The sequence below is a fragment of the Gorilla gorilla genome, chromosome 13 (assembly GCF_029281585.2).
Source record: "Gorilla gorilla gorilla isolate KB3781 chromosome 13, NHGRI_mGorGor1-v2.1_pri, whole genome shotgun sequence".
NCBI lineage: Eukaryota > Metazoa > Chordata > Mammalia > Primates > Hominidae > Gorilla > Gorilla gorilla.
Window position 1 is genome coordinate 39,996,579 of NC_073237.2, and position 22,076 is coordinate 40,018,654.

The window sequence follows — 22,076 nt, forward strand, 5'->3', positions numbered from 1 at the left end:
TATACTTGTATAGCATTGCTTTTTTTTTTGTTTGTTTCTTTTGGTAAAAATTTTTTAAAGGTTTTATTTTTCATTAACAAATAATTGTATTTATATATGGATACAATGTAATGTTTCAATTAGCATATCTATCACCTCAAATATTATTTTAAATCAGTGTTTGGTATCCATATTTATGTAACCAGGTGACTGAAAACTATTATGAGGCAACATGTACACTAGATTTATATTTATGCTCTTAAAAAATTTCTCTCTATTTTTCTTGGATATAATAATTATCTCATTTTCTGTTTCCTTAGCTTTCTATATATTTAGCTTCAGTTTATCCCCAAACTCTCATACAGAACACTAAGACTTATTTCCATTTGGCCAAACACCTGGAGATTTTTTTCCTTTTGAAACATCCACCCTGGAGTCCTCCAATATCCTGTTGGAATAGCTCTCACTCTAGCCTTCCAAATAATCACTATCCTGGGAGTTCCCTTCAACATCATGCTGTAAATTCCCTTCCCTTCTCTCCTTTCTTGACCTCCCATTTTTTGGATGAGCTTCCAGAGAAAATTCATTAAAATTATAGATTTTCAAAATGTTGCTTCATTGTCTTCCACTCTCCAGTTTTGCCAATGAGAAATTCAATGCCATTGTGACCTTCATCCTTTACATAAAATCCAATTTTGTTTGTCTGATTGCTTGATTGACTTTTCTCCAGAATTCTTTAGGATCTTCTCTTTATTGCTGGTATTCTAAGAATTCACAAGAGTGAACATTTTTCTTCATTTTGCTAGGCATTTGGCTGGCTCTTATAATTCCAGAAATGCAAATCTTTTAGTTCTAGGAAAGGTTAAAATTTTTGCTGTGTATTTATTTTATGATATTTTATTCTAAACCAAATTCTTTTTATACACAATGCTGGAAAATTAATTCCTACTCTTTTCATAATTTGCCCTAATGAGAAGAAACAATGTGCTCCAACCTGAAGAACCTCATGGTTCCTGGCTTCTTTTTCAGTCCTCATAGCTTGAGATGCTTTCCATTTTGTGTCATCAATACAACACACAAGGCTTCATGCTGATGGACAGCAAACGGATATTCAGTTCATTGCTCAGAGTTTTCCCTAATAACCTGCTTTCAGATGTTCTTAACCTCAGCCTTACAAGCCACCAAGCATTGTTGGGAAAGGGGCAGAAACAGCTTCACATATCACCCAACAATATTACATTTGCTGACCTTAGCCTATCCTTCCTGAGTCTCTTATTTTACTTTTTTAAAAAATACTTCTTTTCTTCATCTTAGTTATACTTAGTTTGTATTTTAAGGTATTGATCTAACTGCATATTGATGACACTTACATTCATATACAAAATAGTCTGATTTTAAAAAACTGTACTATGCTGCTTTTAATTGACACACTTTATATTTTTAGTAGAATGTATTATTAAACATTTTCCTGAAATTCTTAGTTCTGCCACACTTTATGGTCGTCCCAGATAAACTAATCTAGAAAGCCTTTATTCAATTTCCAAAATAAATTTTATTTAAATATGTTAACCCCGTAATTCATTTGGGGATTTTTGAAATTTTTCAAGACTCAGGTTTTTTTAATCCAAAGTATGATATAATTTTTCTATGTATTATTAGATGTCACTCAATAATAATTTTTTTGTAAATTTCCTCATATCAGTAATGAATATTTTAAGGTCTCTATGCTATTATGAATGGAATTTTATTTTTTATTTTATTTTTAGAATATTTGCAAATTTTGTTCACTTCGGTTACTTGTGTTCTAATAGCTTCTCAGTTTGCTGTCTTTTGTTTTCTATTATGCAATTTTATTATCTACCTTGAGAAACAGTGCAGTGCAAACCTTCCTAATAGTTTATTTCCATATGAACCAAAAATTTTCAGAGTGACATTTAATGAAAAGTATAATGATGGGAATCCATAGCTTGTTCCTGATTTGTGTCCCCCCAAATTCATATGTTGAAATGCTTGTCCTCAAGGTGAGGGTATTAGGAGATGATTAGGTGACGAGATTAGAGGCATCATAAATAGGGTTAGCGTCCTTATAGAAGAGGCCCAAAGAGCTTCCTCACCCCTTACATTATGTGAGGACACAGCTAGGTGTGATTTATGAACCAGAAAGTAAGCCCTCACAAGACACCAAATCTGCCTCAATTTGGACTTCCCAGACTCCAGAACTATGAAATATAAATTTCTGTAAGTTATAAGTCACCCACTTTATGGTATTTTGTTATAGCAGCCTGAATGGACTAGTATAATTTCTTTTACCATTTAATATTGTTAAAGTTTAATAGATTGAGGGATCTAGGATGTTACTGCATTTCTAACATACTCAAATGTCAATATACCAGTAAGTGTTATCTACAAATATATAACTTGGTAGTTTATGCCTTTTCAATCTGTAAAATTATTCCCTCCCTTCGTGAATGTTTAATTTATTGTTCCTTTTAATGATAGCAATAAGCTATTGAAAGTAGTAATAAGCTATTGAAAGCTATCAGACATGAATCCACATCTGATACAAAACTTTTAGATTTAACTAATATTTATATAAAAAGATCTGTTTTGCCTGAATGCTTTATCATTTATATTAACAAATCCTTATTTTGCCTTGTATTTAATCAAAATTTTGCCCACTCTTATTTTGAAGCTATCTTTGTCAGTTGGTTTTAGTACTGTCTCTTCCAGTCAGTGTGAAATTTGATCCAATCTGAACATCTTCTTTCCAGTTAGAGAATTTAAATCATTGTCAAAATAAATTTAATTTTATCTTATTTTCCTTTTTAAAATGCTTTCTTGGTTTCTATATTCTATTTTCTATGTTTTACTTTAGATTCCCCCAAGGTACCCTTGAGTTGTTTATTTGGGAGGTGATCACAGAAAGTACAAGGAAAGAAGGAACAAAGTGGGGCTGGGAACAGTCAGGTGAAAGCAGGAAGTACCTGTGTGAGCATCTGAGGCTCAATCCTAATTAAAATTCTCTGAGGAAGATAATGACTATATCTCAGAATTGTTTCACTGAGGGACAAGGAAGTTGAGGATTTTATCCACTGATTTCTATTTCTCATTGAATAAGGATTGTTTCTGAGAGTGTTACATTCCTGGCACGCTCAGGATACCTTATGTGTAGACTCAGAAAATTCCCATGGCTCCAGAGAAAACCATGGAGCAAGGGGGGCAAACATGAGAGGCAACGGTGTTGGTGGCAAAAAGTTATCAGCATGTGTGGAGGATGCCCTTTCATTTTACTGTACTAATGTACAATGTAATTATCTTATTTTTAATTCTCCAGGTGTTTACTATTAAATTTTAAAATACTTGACTGTATAAATTTTCCAATTGTCATCAACAACAGTACCACCAATGTTGGATTTAAAGGAATATAACCAGGCTAGGCATGGCAGCTCATGCCTATAATCCTAGCACTTTGGGAGGCCAAGGGAGAAGGATTCCTTCAAGCCAGGTGTTCTAGTCTCTTGTCTGGGGAACATGGTAAGAATCCATCTCTACAAAAAAATTCAAAATAGCCCTATGTAGTGGCATGCACCTGTAGCCCCAGCTACTCGGAACACTGAGATGGGAGGATCTCTTGAGTCCAGGAGTTCCAGGCTGCAGTAAGCTATGATGGTGCCACCGCACTCCAGCCTGGGTAACAAAGCAAGGCCCTGTCTCTAAAGATAGATAGATAGATAGATAGATAGATAGATAGATAGATAGATAGATAGATAGATGGATAGATAGAATAAAATAATAGAACAGAAATACAAAGGGAGTATATCTGAACTTTGTCTACCTTGCTTTCTGCTACTTCTTGTGGTACTGAGAGTAAATGGTTTACAATTCCAGGTTACACTCTCCCCTATCTCCAAAAAGAAAAATGTCTTTATATGCTTGCACATATAAGGACACTTTAATTATATATTGTGTTGTTGTTCACAGCATTATTCTTTCAAGTATTTATATATTACTTGATACCTCTCATATTTCCAAATAGGTATTAGACCAAACTTACAACTCCAGTTTTCCTTCCTTGTTTTTTTTCTGCATAAATATTATACAATTTTTAAAACCCAGAAATAAAAAAATTAGTAAAATAGTTCAAGGCATAGGAGCCTTTTAAAAAAAAATCAATATTTACTACCATATGGTGAACTGCTTTCAAATTCATGATCTGGGTTTTTTTTGTTTGTTTATCATTTTATTTTATTTTTTGTGAGTACATAGTAGGTAAATATATTTATGGGTTAGATGAGATATTTTGATACAGGCATGCAATGCATAATAATCACATCAGGGTAAGTGGGGTAAGCATCACTTTAAACATTTGTGTTTAATAAAAATCTAATTATTCTCTTTATTTCTTTTTAAATGGACAATGAAATTATTTTTGACAGCCAGGCACCGTGGCTCACACCTGTAATCCCAGCACTTTGGGAGGCTGAGGTGGGTGGATCATGAGGTCAGGAGATCAAGACCATCCTGGCTAATATAGTGAAACCCCATCTCTACTAAAAATACAAAAAATTAGCCGGCCATGGTGGCACGTGCCTGTAGTCCCAGCCACTCGGGAGGCTTTGGCAGGAGAATTGCTTGCTCCCGGGAGGCGGAGGTTGCAGTGAGCCAAGACCACGCCACTTCACTCCAGCCTGGGTGACAGGGTAAGACTTCCTCTCAAAAAAAAAAAAAAAAAAAAAACAGAAATTATTTTTGACAATAGTCACCTTGTGCTGGTGAATAGGAGGTCTTATTCATTACTTCTAACTATTTTTTTTTTTACACATTAACTATTCCCACTTCCCCATAACTCCCTCCCCCATTACCCTTCCCAGCCTGTAGAAACCATCCTTCTCCTCTCTAAGTTTGTTTTTTGTTTGTTTTAACCTCTGGAAGTTTTTCTTTTAGTATTTCTTGCTATATTGTTTCTGTTCTTTTTACCTTGACTTTTTCTTCAGAATGAAATAATTATTCATATTTTAGATCTTTATTCTCTGCTTCTTCCTCAGCCTCTCCTTTGTTTATTTCATCTCTTTATTTCTTTCCTTATACATTCTATGAAAGCCTCCTAAGCTTTTTCCATCCACATATAACTTGTCTGATTTTCTTACCATTATTGTTTCTGTTTCAGTCTTTAATTCTGCTATTACAATTTTGTTTTTATTCTTTCCTGTAAAGAGCTATCTACTAGTGTATTTTTTCTTTTTCCTGATCTGAACCTGAGTTATTTCAGAGTCCATATTTTTAAAATTCTTTTAAGAACACAACATGAAATTTCTTTTAAAATATTTAACTCTCGTAATTTTTTTTGCTCAAAACTACTCTTTCCTTACCTCAGGTGTTACATTTATCTTTCATATAAAAGATTCTGTTCAGTGTTGTTTTGTTTACACATAATTGAAGAGAAGGCACATTCTAGACTAGCAGTTACAAAGATGAATTTTACTTTGATCCTCTTAGTGTTTTCTTAGAAGCTATTTAAAGTTCTTTTCAGATTTCTAGCTGAGAACTGGCTTAATGCAAGTTTATTCCTTTTGTGAGATAACTGCCTGCCTCATTTAGAGCCATCATAGTCATATTGTCCTTTCTGATGGGTAAATTTTCTGTGATAGGAGCTAGCTTTTAAAATTATTTTACTCTGCTCTATTCTCCATTTTCCACATGGGGTGTCTGTCCAACTTCCTGGGTCTCTGTCTCCTACTCCTAGTGCTTCCATGTCTGGAAATACCCTGTAATCACTCTGCTTGAAACAGACATGCCTGCTCTTGTTTTCTCTAAGTACCCTATTCTGAATACTGCTATTCTATAGTCATAAAGAATTTATATATTTCTCTCATGTTTAACAACCTGTGTTCAACTACAGTCTTAATATAACTGATTAGGAAAATATTAATTCATTTCTGCCATGACCATCTTTGCTTAGTTCTTATCATCCCATATTACTTTCCTGAGAAAAGGCTTGTAAGGGTCTCCCCATTGCCTTCATTTAATATAGCCCCATCCTTGGGGTTTCTGGCATATAGATGGCATCCTCCCATGTTTTCCATTAAAAATGCTGAATTTTACAAGCACAGCACACCAGCATGGCACATGTATACATATGTAACTAACCTGCACATTGTGCACATGTACCCTAAAACTTAAAGTATAATAGTAATAAAATAAAATTTAAAAATGCTGAATTTTCCTTCTATTTTTATATTCTTTTGTTCATTCAATGGTGAATTTAAAATGAGAGGGAAGATTTATTCTCTGATGCTCAAGTTAATTCTTCTCCATGATTTATGTCTACTCCATGTTTTAGATCTTCCCCCATGCAGATGCCTCCTCAAGTCTCCATCTACTTCTCATAAAAAGTCATTTTTCAGATATTTGGGGTTATTTTTTGTCTTCAGGGAAATGTTGTTTTTCTCTCTTGTTAGCCTATCCCCCTCCTTTTAAAGGTCTTATTTCCATCTCTTTGAGTGGGCAAAATCTGTATCAGCTTAGGGTCTGAGGACAAAAGTGTGAGTGAAGTGTCGTTTGTTCACTTACTCTTCACATAGGAGACATTCTGACAGTTTCTGGATCTTATAATCTAATCTGAATGTCAAGTTGCTCTGTATAGCATCTAGTGCAGTTTATGAAACCTAACAAACATTCAACAACTCTTGGTCCACAAAACTATAAGTGGATTTTTTTTTTTGGCTCAGAATGGCAGTTTGTCTAATGAAGCTACAGAATAAAATGCAGTTGCTCTATCTCCTAGCCAGGTAAAACATTCAAGACATATCCTGGCATATGTAATCCCAACACCTTGTGTTCTATCCCTGTTTCTGAAGCTTTTTTCTTCTAATGCTTTTAAAAAAGCATCCAAGTATACAGGCTCTCACTCATTCCTTTCTTTATCTTTTTTGTACTGGGAGGTTAGTCTTTAAATGAATACAGACAGAAATAAGCTGCTGCTGATAATGGACCAGAAATCTTGGTTCAAACCAAAGATAGTTTCCAGTGAATTGAAAGCTTGCTTAGTTTATCAGGTTATGGTTTCTTTGCATCTTGGGGTTTTTTATTTAGACCTCAGACCAGAGTGAAGAATCAACACAGTTTCCCCATTTTCTTTCTAGATAGTTATTTGAATTTACTTTAAAATGCTGTGACCATTTTTGCATCTTTGTATACTTTAATGGAAAGTCAGTGCTAATTGTATCAATCACATCCAGTCTGCTCTATGCAACCCCGAATTGTTAAACTTATTCTTTATTTTCTTTATTATTTCAATGTTTTCTCATTCAGCCATTGTATCAGTCACCTGAAGATTTAACTAAATAACTATACCATATCTTGCATGTGCTATGTTCTGGACATATTATAACAACAAAGATATTGCAACTTCCTTCAAGATATTTCGTCTAGTTGGGAAAAAGAAATAAGCTGTATGCACTCACTATTATATAGTTAATTATGTGCAGTTTCCAAAGGAAAGAATTATCACTTTTCCCAGGTAGAAGTCAGGAAAAAAAAGGCAACACTTAAATTTAAAAGATAAATAAGTGCTAACAAACAGACACAATGGGGGCAATTGTAGGTAAAGTCAGAAAGGTTATTTGGAATAGTAAGAACAACGTCTGGCATGAAACCACCAGGTCTACTGGAGCAAGTGAGAGCAACTGGGCCTGGCTGAACTATGCAATGTAAGAGGCAGCAGCCATTGCTAAGGTTGGAAAAGAAATGGCTCATTAAAAACGTGAACTATGGATGGGGGCAGTGGCTCACTCTTGTAATTCCAGCAGTTTGGGAGGCCGAGGCAGGTGGATTATCTGAGGTCAGGCGTTCAAGACCAGACTAGCCAACATGGTGAAACCCCATCTCTACTAAAAATACAAAAACATTAGCTGGGTGAGGTGGCAGGCACCTGTAATCCCAGCTACTCAGGAGGCTGAGGCAGGAGAATCACTTGAAACCGGGAGGCGGAGGTTGCAGTGAGCAGAGATTGCACCACTGCACTCCAGCCTGGTGACAGAGCGAGACTGTCTAAAAAAAAAAAAAAAAGAACTATAAGAATCGTCCAACATAGAATGGTTAGAGTCTGTGTATGGTGCTATCAGAGTTTTTTTCTACTTCCCCTCCAGAGATTAATCAATTCTAATGTTCACCTTCATTTTAATAATCATTACCACTTAGAAAATATTTGCCATATAATTCATATTTATGAAATAATTAAAATATTCCCAATTTGTCATTTTAGTTTTAATTACTAAAATTTCCTGTTTTACAATGTTCTTCTCTTACTCTCCAAAAGTTTAGAAATATTAAAATACACTAAGTGGTTTTGCTCTAGGTAAAATAGGTCATAGATATTTAACTCAAATATATAGCTATATATTTTCTAGATTTAAAATAATGCAGAATTATAATTTTTTCTCTGCATTGAGAGACAAATGTTATTCATTTGCTGAGGTGGCAAAGCATAAATGTATGGCATATGGCATGCGATTGAGAACATTACAAGTGCTTACATGGAGAGGAGGTCATAACCTAGCGGTCATAACCAGAACCTCGAGGGTTCACTCCATTATTGGAGTGTTAACAAAGAGAATGGCAGGAGAGTGTATTATATATCAAAAGTATTTACAATATCAGAGAGATACAATTTGACAATGAATAGTGGTATGGTAAAGCACTTCAGCTAATAATGTAAGGAATAAAAAAATACAGAAAAAACTATGATGGCTATTGGCCAGCCGTATGAAAGGAACATCAGTATGAAAGGTGAGTAACAATGAAAACCTGTAAGTCAACATTTTCTACATTCTAAATTGTTCTGTCTCATATTCAAAGGAGATTTCCAACTCTCCTGTATTTTGTCAGGGTGAGGATAATAGTGACAAACAAGCAATGTCAAAGCATTCCTAAATTACATAGAAGACAACTTCACAAATCAAGAAGCAAAAGATACAGAAAATAGAGATTGCATTATATCTCTTACATACCAAGAAAAAATAGTATTAGAGCTAATATCCAAAGGCTGCTGTATTTAAGAGTGGCTTTAACAAAAATCTGGTGGCATACCTTTGTTGAGTACCTCTTTGGAGCCAGACACCATCGTAGGCACTTGGTATATATCAATGACCAAGATAGACGAAGAATCTATCCAAATAGAATTTAATATTTAGCTGAGATAGGCAGAAAATTAGAAAGTATAATGAGTAAGTAAATTAAATCTTTTACTAGCAGTGATAAATGCTATATAAAAAGAAAAAAATTGACTAGTTGAAAGGGACATTCAAGTGCCAGCATTGGGACAGGGTAGGTAGCATTAGGTTTGCCAGAAAAGGTGTTATTAAGAAAATCAGATTTCTGTAAATGTGTAAAAGAGGTGGGGAAGTTAAACAAATAGATATTTTAAGAGAAATGAATACAATTGACTCAAAATCCACAAGGTAGCATGATTGAGGAACGGTGAAGAAGGAAATGACGTTGTAGCACAGAAGCAGGAGATGAGCGCAAAGAGATAAGTGAGGAGGCCTCACTATATGTAGGATCTTGTGGGCCATTGTAAGACTTTTAGCTTTATTTTAACAAAAAATGGAGATCAGTTGAGTTTTTAGTAAGGGAATGAGTGATGTATCTTATGTTTTTAAGGGTGAATATGGCTGTTGTGCTTATAATAAACTGCAGATAGACAAATTTGTAAGAATTGTCAGAATTCTGACAAGAGCCTACTAAAGTAACCTCAGGTGAAAAGATGGTGACTCCACCAAGAGCAGTGGTAGGGTGTGTATTTGAATTCTAGACATATTTTTAAAGTTGAGTCAACACAATTTTCTAGCCATTTCAGATGTGAGAGAAAGGGAATAGTTATGATGACTAATCTAGACTTTTTGAATGTAATGAAAGAGAAGATAGAGCTTCCATCAAACAAAATGGAGAAGGCTGCAGATAGATCTGAGTTTGGAAAAATAGTCCAAATAGGGGTTTGGGATATGCTGATTTTGAGTTGATTGTTAGATATCCAAGTGGAGATGTTGAGTATGTAGTCTATATTTTGAGATATTCTGGGTTGGATATAAAATTTGGGGCATCATCTGTAAGTAGACAGGAAGGAAACACAATTAGATCACTAAAGGAGTGAACCTTCACAGAGAAGATAAGAGGACCAAGGATTGATCCCTGAGGCACTCAACTATTAAGACAGTGTGGAGAACAAAAGAAACTGGGAAAAAAGACTGAGGAATAGTCAAGGTAAGAGAAAAACCAAAAAAGTACAGTATTCTAGAAGACAAGTGAATAAAGTATGCCAAGGAGGATGGAGTAATCAACTTTGTCAAATGTTGCTGATAGTTCAAGTAACAGAAGGCATAAAATTGGCCATTTGATTTAGAAATGTGGATATCATAATTGACCTTGATGCAACTATTTATGTGATACGATAGAAATGAAACATGAATCAGAATGGGTTAGGAGAGAATAAGAGATTTGGAGAAGGCAAGTATAAAAACAATTTTAAGGAATTTTGACCCAAGGAAAACTAATGAAAGCTGGTGGTAACTGGCAGAGGAATTCAGCATTTCTCCCCGTTAATACTAGAGCAACATAATTATATACTTCATCAATTGCGATTCACTCAGGGAAAGAAAACTACTAAGAATATTATATAATAAATGATTCTAGGAATAAAACTTTACATATTTATGAAGAATCTGAGGAAGGAGGCATCCAAAAGGAGAGTTGGAGGGTAAAATGAAAGTAACTAAATAACTAACCAGCCTTCCAAAATACTGGAGTGGTTGGACACTGAGAATTTGAGAGGAAATCTGGAAAGCCAGGCACATCCAGCTGTTTGAGTGGGACCACAAGAGAGAGCTAATGGAGAAGATTATGAAATCTACACTTTTGCACATGGTTTTGGGCCTGAGGCTACTGGTGGTCAACAGGGCTGGTAGCCAGAAAGAAGTGCTTAGAAGAGAAGATGTAGTCAAGCTGAAACCTACCAGAACCTCTGCATCTGTTTCACATAACAAGGAAGAGAAGAGGAAATCTGAAACCTACTGGTATCTATGCACATGTCTTTCACCACATTTATTCCCACTGACCTTCAGGTAATAACATCTTATGCACTGCTTCAACCTTCCAAATCTCAAGCAAATTTCTCTTGATCAACACTAACCTGCAAACTTATTTACAGCTTAGCCAAATCAATCCAGTGCAAAACCACATATATGCTGATCTAGTAGAGAGGAAAAAAAATGATAATGTAGGCAAAAAAAAGAGAATAGATCCGTAATGATGTCCTTGAGTAGGCAAGAGGGCATCACAGATAGTACACACATAGAGAAATTAGATTTAAAACAGAGCAAAGGTGTTTGAGTGTATGAAAATTTATTTCCAGGAACTGGCAATCATCTCTGCTGAATGCACTGATAACAAGTATTAAAATCAAACATTAAAATCACCAGGTTAGAAACATTTTGGTGTATTTTAGGAGATAATTACCACTTAGCTGAACACAAATCTTCATAGGAGAAGGTTAGTTACTAACAGCAAGAAATTTCGTGTTTGTTAGTGTAGCTCAATAATCTCATTGCATGTGAAAAGAAAATGAAGTTAAAAAATAAATACAATTATTTATGTGTTTATTTTTAAATATTAAATAATCTCACACATGGTACTGACTTAAATTGCCATTTGTATTCTAATGAATTCACTTGTTTTCATTTTTTTCTCTATTGAGAAAAAAAAATGGTCAATATATCTGATTGCCTATTTAATAACTTCACCCTTGAATTTTTAAAGTCAGCTCTGATTCAACTTGGTCAAAAATCAAAGCACGATTTTCTGCATGCCATACCCCCTCCAATCCCAGTACTTCTCTAATTCAAATCAACGCTTTTTCAAGCTAGAAATATAGTAGCACCCCACCTTTATCTTTCTTACTATCACTGTATATTTAATTCCTTCACCCTGTTTCTTTTACCTCCTATACATCTCTAAAATCTATTCACTTATTTCAATTTATATCACCTACACCTTATTCCACACAACCTGAAACTTCCTCCTGGATTATTAAAATAGCCTCAGTTTTGACCTTCTTCATTTTTTTCCCTTAATTTTCACACCAGACCATTCACCTTACTGCATCTAATAACTTCTGCTTGGCATTTTGTTTGTTTTATTTTAATAATTGAATTATGCTCTTGTTAAAAATGGCAATTTTTAATGAATATATATTGCTCTCAAAATAGTTACCTAATTCTTAATAAGAACTACCAGTTTACCATATGCAGTGTTGGTATGAATGTCAATTAGTACAACCATTATGGAGACCAGTTTGGAGGTTCCTCAAAAAACTAAAAATAGATTTGCCACATGATCTAGCAATCCCACTGCTGGGTATATACCCTAAAGAAAGGAAATCAGTACATCGAAGAGATATCAGCACTCTTATGTTTATTGCAGCAATGTTCATAACAGCTAAGATTTGGAAGCAACCAAAATGTCCAAAAGAGATGAATGGATAAAGAAATTGTGGTACATTTATGCAATGGAGTATTATTCAGCCATAAAAATAATGAAATCCTTCATTTGCTATAACATGGATAGAACTGGAGGTCATTATGTTAAGTGAAAATAAGTCAGTCACGGAAAGACAAACATTGCACATTCTCATTTATTTGTAGGATCTAAAAATCAAAACAATTGGATTCATGGAGACAGAGAGTAGAAGCATGGTTACCTGAGGCTGAGAAGGGTAACGAGGGCTGGAGATAAGGTGGGTATGGTTAATAGTTTTTTTTTTTTAAGTTAGAAAAAATAAATAAGACTTACTACTTGATAGCACAACAGAGTGAGTTTCATCAATAATAACTGAACATTTTAAAATAACCAAAAGCACAATTGAATTGTTTGTAACTCAAAAGATAAATACTTGAAGAGATGGATACCCCATTATCCATGAAGTTGTTATTTCACATACCGTGCCTGTATCAAAATATCTCATATACCTCATAAATATATACACCTACTATGTACCAACAGAAATTAAAAATTTAAAATTTAATTAAAAAGAACTACCAGTTTAGGTGTGATCTGCCAGAGGAGTTGACAACTCTACCTATTCATTGGGAGAAAAGTGGAATTGCTATGTTTATAACTATTTGGTAAAAGAGTTTGGTAAAAATCAAGTTGTAAGAAGAAAAGTATTTTTTATATTAAAATAATGTGAAAGACACTAACTTTTAACATAGATATGTGAAATAATCAATCTGATAATTAAGAAAATTTTCTTTATCACACTCAAAATTAGCATATACCAAAGTCTACATAAGACATTATCAGATGCTTTAGAAAAAAAAAGGTTAAAAAAAACATAAAATGAAGATTGTTACAAAGTTAAGCTAGATTGATTTGTTGAAGGATGTTTCAGATCCTATGCTGATATTTGTTATAAATGTCAAAGAAACGTATAAAGTATATAGCACTTGTCAAATTTAGCCTTGAAACTGTTTGCTACGAGACTGTATTATAGAACAACTATTCTACAGAACACTTTAAGGAATGCTGTCCTAAACATTTAAGGGGGAAATATAAGACCAAATACGTTAAGGTTGAGGTGATACAAACAGCATATCAAGCGAAAGTGAAATTGCTCTGTGGATGTAAAGAGGAAGAATTCCATATGAACTGGGTGGTGAAGAAAAATGTGTTGAACAGGGATAGAACATGAAAAAGGAGAGAGGAAAACCTAAGATGTGCAATATCACTGTTCCAGTCATGTAAAGGAAAAAGAGTTAGAGGAGATCACTGATTACCAGCTAAGTCCTCATGAAAAGAAAATGAAGAGCTTTGTTTCCTAGCTATTTAAGTTTGACACTTGGTTTTATGACTTGCTCATCTGTATAAGTTCTAGTGCTTATGTTCATTACTTTACAACTAATAGGCTTGAGATAAACCCAGATTATCTCAAACTACCTTAAATACATAAATGTGTGTGTATAAATATATATAGTGTGTGTGTAAATATATAGTGTTTATAAATATATATATATAATAGCAATGCATACATTTTTAAAGCAGACAAGCTCTGCAAAGAGCAAATTATAACAGATAAAATAGAAAAATAAAAAGAGAACTTAAATATTTGAGGAGCTTGTTTTAATATATTAGAAAGGAAAAGATAAGAGGAGCAAAGCTACTGTTTAAGCAGAACATATCAAAATATTGTTAAAAAATAATTTGAGACCATCCACTTACATTTCCATGTAACTGGGAAAACAGAAATATAAGTAGCATTTCCAAAGAGAAGTATAAACCTTGTAAAATCCTAGTGACTCTTCTCAAGAAGTGAGTTGCATGGATTTTTGGAATATTTTCTGTTCATTTTCCTAACATTTTCAATAAGGATGTGGTGCAACATTTTAGAATATTCAATTATAAAAAATGAACTTTAAAGGACAATGATGATTAAGAGAAAAATCTATGTTACAACACAGCAGTGATTTCATAATTCAGAATCCAAACATGAAGAAAATAAATTTGCCCCATGTTTTTGTTCCCATGATTTGCAGAGAAAAAGGTAGTCACTGCTTTATTCACTATTTCTTCTTAAATTATCTCATGAATCATAAACTACACCTACCATTCATGTTCAACTCCCATTTTTGCTAAATATAAAGGTCACCTCAATGATCATTTACATCAGACTATAAGAAAGAGACACAGGAATTCCCTCCCTCCAGTCAGAAGACAAAATGAATGAAGGCACATGGATTTAATTATTATTTAAGCACATTCTTTATTTGTGTCCAAAATCAAAATTCACAACGTATTTTATCCATGCTAATTGCAGGAAGACATGAAAACTAAGTTATAATTGGGACTTTCAGAAGATGAAACATAGTTCCTTGGAGCAAAAGATAGCTTCTTTGGATAAAAACGTCAAGAATGGCAGCTCTGTTCAGTTCACCATGCTCTAACCAAATATTCCAAAGTGCAATAGAAAGTATGGGTTCTAGGATGGTCCTACCTATCACAAATATGGTATTTTTAAATGTATTAAATAGCACAAACTTAGTGTCACACATATTAAAGAACACACATCTGTAGCGTGTCATTAAATTATTTTATGAAAAAAATAGGAGACAGATTTTGTGTCTTTAAACAACTTTTACTATAAGCAAATTCTAAATATTCTAAGCTAATTTATGATATAAGATTGAAATATGACCCACATATAGAGAGCACAGTCCAGACTGTATCCCACTACTTTTCACTAATCACATTTCCCACAAAACCCTTTTATCAGGGCTACTAACAAGTACAAAATGACCAACCTGTATTTCACCTTCCTTGCCTTCTCAAGTGTTTTTTTTTTTTTTCTCCAGACACTAATGAGCAGTGAAATGGTGCAAAGGTAGACATCAAGAAGAGGGGAAGAGGTAATGGCCTGTATAACCTGAAAACTACAGAATCAGTTCCAGGGTAATTGAGTGTTGGTGGCACTTGGGAAAAAAAGAGCCACTGGTGATAATTCGTTCCGACTTTAAAGAAACTCTTTTTCCACTATCAAAGCATAATGAACAACTGAGTGCAAAATGCATTACCTATTTATGATTAGAGCATTCAGTGATCCATCCAAGGACTAATGTTGTCCAATAATGAATGTTAGAGAAGGACATATAATGGGTACAAAGAACTATTCTAAAGGCAGGTCTACAAGAGACAATCAATTACAGTCATATTTTATGGACTGGCACCAAACCCACTTTGGCTTCTTTTTTTTAATGATGAATCAATTCAGTAGAATCTGTCCTATTAAAGAGGGGTTGTGCTTTGGGGGTTCAAAGACACATTACTACCCTTGAGATTTTAAAATTTATGGGATATATGGACATACACTTAAATAACTTTGGTAAAGAGAACATTGCAAAATTTCATAAGAGTGAGTGATTAATTTGGAAAGCCCTGTACTAGTAGTGATGACTTAGTATATATTTTTCAGATGAGCTTGAAGGCCCAAATGGCATAATATAGGTAAAGAGCCTTGTATGAAGCAGGATAAGAACATGAATAGAAAAATTATTAATCCTTTTATTTAAAAGTCATTTTGGTTGGGTATCTACTGTGTGCCATGAATTCTGCTATATATTTGGATACAAAAAGAACAAGATAGTACACCTCGTATTAAAGTAGTTTGTATATACTAGAAAAAATAAGACAGGTAGATATATATATATACTGCCACACCAATAAAAAGATCGCAAATCCTATAGAACATCCCTTATAAAGTTTGTGATATTTAGTTGAATTGAAGTTTGTGATATTTAGTTGAATTTTCTATATAGATTTTTAGATATAGAATTCTCTTTTCTATAGATTGAGAGTTATATAAACTTATAATTCCAAAACTGTACAGACTAAGTGACCTGTGCAAAAAATTTCAGACATTTCTCAACTGGGGCTCAGAAATTTAGTCTGCAGTATGCAGAGAAGAGACTGTATGGTCAATGGTGCCCAAAAGTGGCTACAAATCAGGACTCTTTAGGAAACTCTTAAAAATTACGCATACCTGCCACGGTCACTCTGTGAACCACTTTGCATGCCCTAGGCCATGTGGGAAGTCTAAATTTCAGCATGAACAGAGTCACTACTGGTATGGGGATGGGTTTATGGATTAGAGAGGGTCAAGAAACACAGGAGAAGGAAGAATGTCATAGCACATCATCATCTAAATTGTGTCGCTAAACTCTCTTACTACTGCTTCTAGTCCATTTCCTTCATCTCTCATATTTTATTTCTCTTCTCTTTCTGTGGGAAATTTGAGAGCCACACTTCATCTGGAATTAAAAGAACAAAATGGCCGTCCAGGTTAACATAATTTCTATACACTAGGAAATCTCCCTTAGGGATCCCTGAGTAAAAAACTTTGCTAGGGGTAAAAACAGACATAAGAGATTATTTTATACCTTCCAACTAACATACTTGGAAAAATCACAGACTTAATAAACATGAGAGAAAGAGATAGGTTAAAGAAAAAAAACACAAATGTGATTCAAGAGTTTTAGATTTTAAAATTCAACAATTGAGTTTGACATTTTTTAGTGACTCTCTATGCCAAAAGAAATGTTATTCAACATTACAAAAACGGAAAGACATCTCAATGTTAGCATGATTCTGTTAATCATTCTGTATTTGAATTAATAATTAATTTCATTTAATTTTGTTTCATTAAACAAATAACGGGTAAGTATTGATCATGTGCCAGTATTGTGCTGGGGGTAAAATATTCAACGATTCAGGCCTATTCCTTGCTCTCTTAGATAGTACTGTTTGGTATAGTACAAAGACAAATACAGAAACTATAATATAGTGTGCTAAGAGTAGAGACTGCTATGGAGAATCATTGCAAGGACACACAAACCCAACTTCATGAAGGTGAGGGTGGAGGGATGATCCATGAAGAATTTCTGAAACTTTAACATAGAAACAGATTTGGAGCACATACAGCATCTACCTAGGTAAAAAGAAAACAAGTGTTCAAGAAAACACACACACACATTTTGGGATGCAAGGTACTGTAATATAATACATTCAGACAATTGCTAAGTATTTCACAGCAAAGTACATTGCAGATGGCAGAGAAAGATGCAAACGCAAACTAGAAGGGCCAGATTTTAAGTCATGTTAAGAAGATGAATTTTAACTTATGAGAGAAGGTTTTAATCATGAAGAGAGTAAATTAGGTTTGTCTTTCAGTAAGTTCACTCAGCTTTCCAGGTTGAGAATAAATTGCAGAGAATCATGAGCAGCATTAGGGAAGCTAGCCAGTTAGGAGACTAGTCTGGTCATTCAGGTGAGTGATGACATTCAGGGTATGACTTGGCATACTGAAGACGGAGATGGAGGAAAGTGATTGAAACTGAGTAATGTTAGAGATAGTACTAAAGGGAGTTGGTGACATTTTGGATGCCAGTTTCAAAGAAGGAAAGGTGATGGTTTTTGATAAAAGCATAAGAGGAAGAAGAGATTAGAGAAAATATTCTAAACATGTTGACTTTTCAGTGACCAGACAAATATCCAGGTTAAGATATCAAATAATCAGTGGAAATCGTGGGTCTAGGCTAATGTTCAGGAGAGACAACACACTCTAAGTAAAAGCTTGGGGAACATTAACTTTTAGATAGCAATTGAAGCCATGGGAAGGGACAACATTGCCCAATTTTTGTTTGTAAAGGGTGTAAAATAGAAACAAATAAAAAATCCATCAAAGGGAGAAGATCTTCAAAATAACTAAGAAATAATAGCAATAGAGATTGGATAAAATTCAAGAATTTTGTGTAGGGGAAGCCAAGGAAAGTTACAAAGAAAGAGGAAGTATTCAACTGTGCCATATACTGCTGAAAGGTCAAATGGAAAGATAAACGCATATTCATCTGCTTAGCTTAACACTCTCCTTTTTTCCTGATACCTTAAAATGCATATTTATGCCTCCTCTGGACAGAAAATATTTTCTTGTTGTTGTTTTCTTTTGTTGTAAACTGTAAAAGTGAGTTATTTGTATGTGATATGGGTTGGCTCTGTCCCCACCCAAATCTCATCTTGATTTATACCTCTCATAATTTCCATGTGTTGTATGAGGGACCCAGTGGGAGATAATTGAATCATGGAGGTGGTTTCCCCCATACTGTTAACATGGTAGTGAACAAGTTTCATGAGATCTGATGGTTTCATAAGGGGAAACCCCTTTCACTTGGTTCTCATTCTTCTCTTTGCCTGCTGCCATGTGAGATGTCCCTTTGCTCTTCCTTCGTCTTCTGCCATGATTGTGAGGCCTCTCCAACCATTAAACTTCTTTTTCTTTATAAATTACCCAGTCTCAGGTATTTATTAGCAGCATGAAAACAGATGAATATGGCATGCTTTCTTCTCCATAATGGAGGCATTCCTTTATACCAATTTGAAATTGAGCTTTACTCACGCCTATTCTACAAATGACTTAAGAGGAGAGACTATGGCCATAGGGACTAGGCAATTATTCCTAAAAAAAAAAAGTACATTTGTCATCAGTTATATAAAATCATGCTAAAACCCTGATATAAACTAAATGACACTAGACTATATGTTCTGTAAGGACAGGAAATAAATTTCATTTTTCCACCATTGTATGTCCCGGTACTAATATGATTAGCCCAAATTAGATGCTTGAAATATATTTCTGATTGAATGAATGAATAAAGTATCTGTGGCAAAAACTAGAATTATCAGATATTTTTATTATAGTTCATCAAATGGAGATTTGAAATGCTGGAGAGAAAGTCATCTGAGATGCAAAAATAAATATTAACTGATCTGAGAAAAAAATGAAGTTTTACACTAATTAGCAAAAATTAAAATTCTTCTGTCCAACTCTCAGATGTGTTCATGCATATATTATCCAACAAAAGTATTTATTTAGCTGACTAAACTCTATTAGGGATTATTAGAAAATTTAAGAGAACCAAAAATAACTGAACAAGTGACCAATGTGACAACAAACAAAATCAGCACCGACAAGGGCAAAGTAGTGCAATGTGGAAACAACAACTTAAATGACTCATTCATGATAATATGCTGTGAATTAATGGTAGGTCTTCAGTAAATCATTTTAGTCACTTTCTTTAAAGCACTAGTTACTAATCACAGAGAATGTCATCTCTACTTTTCTCCGCTACAAAATATTACAGATAATAACACTATTGCTACAATTGTAATCATTGAGCTTTAGTTTTTGTTTATTTTATAGTATATCCAATTAAATGTTCTGAGTACAGGTATATGAACTTTCAGAGTGGCCAAAACCACTATTTCAGGCTACAACAGGGAGTAAAACTTGGAACTAAAAGGCCACCTCCACCTCCAACAAGTCACCCAGTTCTCCCAACCTAAAACAATCTTAGAGGAGTAAATATTGGATGTGCTCCATGGGAAAAAGTCAAACGATACCCAGAGTGAGCAAGTAGCTAGAGATAGAAGAATTAAAGCCCTTTTAGCTGCAAGCAGCACAATAGTCAACTAGAATAGCTTAAATAATAACTAAAATTATCTCCCACAACACGAAGCCAAAGGCAGGTCATTCAGGGATTACTTCAACGGTCCAGGGATCCAGGCTTCTTATATTCCTGCTCTGCCATTCCATTGGATTACCGTCTTAGTTCTTTGTTTTGTCTACTTACGCTGCAAGATGATTGCCACAATTTCAGAAATCTCATGTAGATAAAACATAGCTTAAGAGAATTTTGTATCTGTTTCTCTCCCCCTCTCCCCTTCATTCTCTTCTTTCTCCTCCTTTCCTTCTATCTTTTGAGGAGATAAATATTTCCCAAAAGCCCCCAGAAGACTTTCTCAAGTTTTGTTATCAAAGGGTTGAGCTATTCACTAGCTGCATACTGCAGTCAAGCTCCACCAACAAGGAGAGAGGGCAGTGAGAAGAGGTAGCCTGCAACAGTGCCAGTCTCATCCATTGAATAGACTGCTCACAGCTAACACACTTGGGGTTTTCTTTCCTTAACCTCATTTCTCCCTTTCAGTCTTTCTCATCTGGCTTCATTGTATTTTACATAAGCCTAAAGGTAGTGTTTTTGTCTTACATTTATGTTTGACAAGTATTGAAATTTCCCTTAGTAAAGTATTCCTTCCCTTGGATTTTAGGCTTTCTATTGATTACATTCACAAATAATGTATGAAAGTAAGAAGGTTCAATTTCACAAGCAAGATAGTCAGAGAAAAGCTATTCTTGTACATACAAAACTGATTTCTTTTGTTGGCTAAATGAACTGTGAAAATTTTCAGTATATTTAATAATATTTTATTTATAAAGTATGAAATATTTTTGGTAACAGGAAGTAAAAGCTTAACGTGTTTGAAGTTTATAAAATACAAAATCTTATCTAGAGTCTTGCTATTTAAAACTAATGACAAGAAAATTTACTCCACACTTTTTGGCACACTAGCATTGCTCTAGCTGCTAAAAACTGAGGCCTCCCTCATTCCTGTTCTTAAAAGAATACAGTCTCTATAAAGCAGTGACATTCAGTAACATAAGAAAAAAGATGATAAAAGTAGAGCACTCTTATCCAGAGTCTTATAATTTTAGAATTTGGAAGTAACTTCTAATCCTTCATTTCATAGACAAGAAAATAGAGACCTGAAGATAGGATATTACTTGCCCAGAATCACTTGATAACTAAGACACAGAACTGAAATTTTAAGAAGTTGTTTTACAGAAATTTCTACTATTGTTCTACTTCAGCACTGTCTTTTACACTAACATTTAAGCAAATGTTAAACCAACTAACATTTAAGTAAATTCTTAAATTGCAATATAAAAACAAAAATGCTTATAAACCAAGGAATCTAGTTAACTAGCAGTTAATCGGAATATCCTTTTTGTTTTAACCCTGGCTACCAAATCTTAGTAAAATATATTCACTTCCTTACTCTTCTTGTTAAAGTTGGACCGAACATTATTTAACATTTTTGTGGATGATTTCTGATGTGGCAGCACCTTGATACATTCATAATGAGCATTATAATGGTTTTAGAACCATAAGAAATGGTTCTGGGCTGGGTGCAGTGGCTCACGCCTGTAATTGCAGCATTTTGGGAGGCCAAGGTGGGCAGATCACCTGAGGTCAGGAGTTCGAGACCAGTGTGACCAACATGGTGAAACCCCATCTCTACTAAAAATACAAAAATTAGCTGAGCCTGGTGGCATGTGCCTGTAATCCCAGCTACTCAGGAGGCTGAGGCAGAAGAATCGCTTGAACCTGGGAGGTGGAAGTTGCAGTGAGTGGAGATCATGCCACTGCACTCCAGCCTGGGGGACAGAGCAAGACTCTGCCTCAAAAAAAAAAAAAAAAAGTTCTAAAACAAATTTTGAGTTTATAAATTAAAGCTGAATTTTCTTATTATTGGCCCTAGATCATTTCTTAGACAATGTTGACTTGATGAGTTTCATGTTTACATGGTTATTTCATTTCCAAAACCAAGATTTAAGCTCTTTTTGTCCATATGTGCAACTTTGTGTTAAATAAGATGTCAAGTAC